Below are 6,350 nucleotides of genomic sequence, written 5' to 3' on the forward strand. Positions count from 1 at the left end.
GTGTACAAATTCCTATACCCAGAAGAGCCCTAATAATTGTCCCTGGAGACTAAGAACTAAACCAAAGCATCGTTCAGTGTACACAAGATGACTATGATGACCTCAAGTCTAAGGATACTTGTACAACTATCACTAAGTGAACAACTGCTGACACGTGAGTGAACTCCATCAGTTGTTCAGCTGGGCGAGTCATGTTCTGTGATCTTATTCTATAATAAGCACCTATATACTAGCTATAGTGTCACCACACAAATGTCTATGAGAACAGACATCCTTCATAATGAAGCAAGCATAGTATGTACCGATCTTTGCGGATTATTAATTACCAGTTAGTAATCCTATGACCAACTATTTAAGTGTAGAGTTATCATCTTTTTAGGTCTCACTATTATGATCTCATCATAATCCATAAAAAACTTTACTCTAAACTATGGTATATCTTATTTAAATACTTAAATAGATAGAGCCCATAATAAAAACAAAATAAGTCTTTTATTAATATCAATGAAATCAAAACATATTACATAAAAGTTATTCCTAAATCCTCATACATGATTGGATTTAGGACATATTCCTTTCAATCTCCCACTTGTACTAAAGCCAATCACTCTGGTATCTAATACCCATCCTGTCATTATGACGATCAAAGTGACTTTTATAAAGTAGCTTTGTGAGTGGGTCTGCTATGTTGTTATGTGTGTCAACTCTAATTTCAATACAACACAAGAAATGTTATCGCGCTCCCACTAACCCTTTTGTAGACGCATGGTTCATCTACGTTTTTGATAAAATCAAACTCTTTGATTGTCTCATCAAAACGAATGTTCCATCTTTCGAGAAGCTTGCTTTAAACCACATATGGTTCGCAGTAGCTTACACACTAGGTTTTCATTTCTCTTGGAAAGAAAACCATCTGGCTATTTGCCAGATCTCATAGTTGTAGTAAGCAGCAATCGCAAGCAAAATCCGAAATGATTATAACAGGGCTACAGGTAAAAGGCTTCATCAAAGTCAATCCATTGCCTTTGTTTGAATTCTTTTGCCACAAGCATGGCCTTATAGGTCTCCACCTGACCATCTGCTATAATCTATCTTTTGTATACCGTATACATAGATTCCATTCTGGATTTCATGGCACTATGCCATTTCTCTGAGTCAACACTACTCATAGCCTCATTATAGGTCACAGGGTCGGCATCATCAATGATCGACAACTCATTATCATTCTCAATGACAAGGCCATATTACCTCTCAGGTTGGCGAGACACTCTCCCTGATCTATGAATGGGCTGTTCCACAAAAGGTTGTTCAGTCAGAACAGGTGTTTCCACTTGATCTGTAGTTGTTTTTGCTTCTTGAACTTCATCAAGTTCAATTTTGCTCCCACTGTTTCCTTCAAGGATAAACTCCTTTTCCAAGAAGGTAGCATGTCTGGAGACAAACACCCGATGATCGGTGTAAAGGTAATACCCTAAAGTCTCTTTAGGATATCCCACAAAACCACATTTTATGGATCGATATTCCATCTTATCTGGGTCAACTTTCTTGACATAAGCTGGACATCCCCAAATCTTAACGTGTTTAAGACTCGGTTTCCTTTCTTTCCATATCTCATACGAAGTTTGAGGAACAGATTTGGAAAGCGCCTTATTCAGTAAATATGCTGAGGTTTCCAATACATAACCCTATAGGAATACTGGAAGATTTGCATAGCTCATCATGGACCGAACTATGTCTAACAAAGTTCGATTTCTCCTTTCAGATACCAATCTGGAGGCGTCCACTGGGAGACTATACCATTTACTTTGAGATAATCCAGAAACACTCCATTAAAGTATTCACCACCTCGATCTAATCGAAGAATTATAATACTATGTTTGGTTGTTTCTCCACTTCATACTTATACTCTTTGAACTTTTCAAAGGCTTCAGACTTGTGTTTCATCAAACACATATCTGAATCCAGATCTATCATCTATGAAAGTAATGAAGTATGAAAATCCACCCATGGCTTGCGTAGACATTGGTCCACATACATCTGTGTGTACCATTCCTAGCAAATTTGCAGTCTTCTCTCCATGTCTACTAAATGGGGACTGCAGTGCCACTATAAAGTGAGATTTTCATCATCCCTTTTCTTTTATTAGTTTGTTCAATCTGAAGTAAATTATGTCACATCTATACAGACCATTATTTAAAGCACCACGTCCATAAAGAATATTATATCTAAGAATAGAACATTCATTATTCTCAATAATAAATGAAATCCAGCCAAGTCTAAGATGGGAATAATATTCCTCACAATCGAGGGAACAAAATAACAATTATTTCAAACAATAGTCTTGCCCGTAGGCCTATGTAAATGAAATGATTCTACATCTACAGCAGCAACTCTTGCTCCATATCCCATCAGTAGAATCACCTCCTCTTCCTCAAGAGTCCTACTTCTCCTTGGTCCCTGCAACAAATTGCAGATTTGAGAACCACAGGCGGTATCTAATACCCAAGTAGAAATTTGATTTAATGACATATTCACTTCTATCATGAACATACCTGAATCAGAAGCGGTAGTCTCACTACCCTTCTTCTTCTTCAATTCTGCAAGGTAAACCTTGCAGTTCCTCTTCCAGTGCCCCACCTTGTTACAGTGAAAGCAAACAACTTTGCTCTTGGGGTCTTCAGCTTTTGGTGGAACTGGCGTTTTCTCACCTACTTTCTTCTTCTTGGAAGGGTTCCTCTTCCTTTTCTTAGGATTGGAACCTTCACCAATTAGAAGAACAGAACTCTTCATAGAGGGAAAATTTGATTCCGCAGTCTTCAACATGTTGTGGAGTTCAGGCAGGCTGACATCCAACTTATTCATGTGAAAGTTCACAACAAACTGCGAGAACGAACTCGGAAGCGATTGCAAGACCAAGTCTTGGCTCAGCTCCCCATCCATGGCAAAACCAAGATGTCCAAGACGTTCAATCAAATTGATCATCTTAAGTACATGGTCATTCACAGATGATCCCTCAGACATCCTACAACTGAACAACTCCTTCGATATCTCATATCGAGCTGTCCTCCCTGCCACATCATACAACTCTTGTAGATGCATGAGGATAGTGTGAGCATCCATATGCTCATGTTACTTCTATAGCTCAATGTTCATGGAAGCTAGCATGATGCATTGAGCAACATTTGCATCATCTATCCACTTACGATACACAACATGTTCATTATTATGTGCATCACTAGCAGGTTCAGTAGGCTTCGGTGAGTCAATCACGTATTCCAGCTTCTCAATCCTGAGAACAATTCTCAAGTTTTGAAGCCAGTCAGCATAATTAGGACCAGTCAATTTGTGAGCATCTAGTATGCTCCTGAGTGATAGTGCAGAAGACATAATGTATATTGTAAATCTGTAAATGATAAACACATAACAACACTTAGAAAATATTCGATTTCATTTCAAAACACTATATGAATCGGGTCTTTATTCATAAGTGGCTCCCACTAGTTTATCTAAATTTATTCAACCCCCTACGTGAAAAATTAAGCATTCATAATGCTAGTGGGAATAGGGATCCTACATTCCATCACACAACCTCGGCTGTGGCATGAAACGCCATGTAATGTTCAATAGGCAGACAACTCTTGTCAATTACATCTAATGTTATTCCCTAATCAAACTTTAGCCTCTTGAATAATTGAGTCATGGCCGTGGCACGACAAACTCAATATTCTAAGTCAAGTCTAACCCAACATTCTGTACAATTGAATCAGTCCCCAAAGGCCCACGGCTGTGGCACGTAACGACCTTTAGATTCTTATTCAATGTACACATCTCTATGTAATAGACAAGTATTTCTTATTTCGAAATCAAAGCCCTCGGCTGTGGCACGAAACGATAATAATTCAAAAATAAGAACTACTTTCTATCATATTGGAAGGCTATGACCGACACAAGCCCGTTGTATCATTGGCCAATTACTACTTGATATTATTTAATTTTAGAGGAATTATATTATGTTACAATCATAATCATATTATAAAGAAATTCTTCCTTTTAAATTAAATATTTCAAATTAATAATCAATAATCAGATGATTCCCAGATCGGGTGGAGCATTGTCAAGAGGCGTCACTTAATAACCCTTTCTTACAGATAGAAATCTGTTGTTGACAGAATCATCCTTTCTCTCATATCGAAAATTCATATTCAATTATGTGTTTCATAAACACAAGAATCTCATGATTGTATTTATAATATTATTCTTAAGGTTATGAAACAATTTCACTATACTAGGTTGTCTAACAAACGCCTTATGTTCATTTAAGTTCACCTAAATCTATCATCGCATGATAAACTAAGCATATATCATATATATCAACATGAATAAACATCAAGGTAGGCATGTTATATCATCTAGCATATAGAACTAAGCATTATACATCTCTATGTATCACATGAAGCATTTAAAATCAATTCAAACGATCAAAAACAGCTTTAAAACACTTCATGGAATATAAACAGTTCAAAACTTTTATATAAACTAAAATTGATCACTCCATTAGATCCGTCTCGGAAAAACGAATCCAACGGTATATTGCACGCCCAAAACGGAGTTACGAAACTCCCAGAAAACGCTCTGCTGCGTCTGGCCCGTCCTCTAGGCACCTTTGGAGGGCAGAGAGTGTGACAACGTACACGCTTCCCAGCAATTTTAAAATCAACAGACGGGCTGTAACGCATTACAGGAACGCGTTACAAGCCCTGTAACGCATTTCGGTGATGGGTTACACCCCTTTTAAGCCATTAAAGGGTGTAACGCATCCCGTGAATCCGCCACAGGTGTGTAACGCATTCCCGGAATGCGTTACACCCCAATTTTTTTTTTATTTTTTTTTTTGTTTTTCAGCAGCCGCCTTTTGCTTTCCTCGGAAAACGAGCCGCCTGACACCTGACTTTTCTCTGTCTCTTTGCTTCCGTGCAGCCAGTCAGATAGTACAACAGATGTACATATTGATAATAGATATATATATACAAACAATTCATATATATATATATATATATAATTATTTAATTACGAATTTAATTACAAGAACTTCAAAAATTCATAATAAAAAATCTATACATCATAAAATTATGAAAAAAATACCCAGACAATCTACAACACTTGTAGAACCCAGATCAACATTCAAAATTATTATGAGAAACGATTTCTCATCAGACAAAATTAAACCATGATATAACTTGTAAAAATCATAATTAATTCATACATGCATATAAAATTCTGAAATTTTTACCACAGATCTATATGCATACAACCTATGCTGTGATACCAATGTTGGATTTTAAACGCAGCGGGGGCATGGCAAAACACTTTTACACATATAAAATTGGGTTTTCCAAACTTTTTTGGGTTTTCGGGTTTCGATGGGGTTAGAATAAAATTAGGGTCTATAATAGTGTATTTATAGGCAAAATTTTCAGCTGAAATTTTCCCATAAATATTATTATTATTATTATCCCATTTATTATTCTCATTAATAATTAAAACACCTTTTAATCATTAATTCTTTTTTTAAACACTTTAGAAATAATTCTCTATCTTGATTTAATTTCCCAAAAAATAAATCCTTAATTAATAATATTAAGAACTTTTCTTAATTAATTTATAATCAATTAAATCTCATTTAATCAATAATCCAATTTGCCAATTAATTATTTATTTTACAAATAAATAATTATTTAGCCATTATTAATTAATTCCTCCACCTTTAAATCATTCTTTTTTTATGGTGTGACCCTGTAGGTTCAATATTAAGCCGGTAGTAGAAATAAATAATAATAAAACTATTTTATCATTATTTATATAAATTCTCTAATTTATTAAATATGATTAATTAATTAATCACATTTATTCTACATCGTGAGGGATACTTCTCAGCATATCGCGACTATCCGGATAATATGAATTCACTGCTTAGAATACCAAGAACCTATTCAGTGAATAGTTACCGTACAATAAACTCCTTCTATTCTATAATGTTCCGATTAAATACAAGGCATGGATCTCGTGTCAAGCCTATCTAATTCAATCACTTGCTTACCATTTACTATGCGTAGTTCTATGCAAATTAGAAACTCCTTTCTAATTTCATTCACTCTGGCCAGAGATTGCTGAACTAGCATAAGTGGATCAGCCTTGAACATTCGTTTCCTTCACTGGAAGGGGTAGATCCTTTATTGATCATACACTATCTTCGTGCACAAATTCCTATACCCAGAAGAGCCCTAATAATTGTCCCTGGAGACTAAGAACTAAACCAAAGCATAGTTCAGTGTATAGAAGATGACTATGAT

This window comes from Apium graveolens, chromosome 2 (assembly GCF_009905375.1).
Source record: "Apium graveolens cultivar Ventura chromosome 2, ASM990537v1, whole genome shotgun sequence".
NCBI classification, from domain to species: domain Eukaryota; kingdom Viridiplantae; phylum Streptophyta; class Magnoliopsida; order Apiales; family Apiaceae; genus Apium; species Apium graveolens.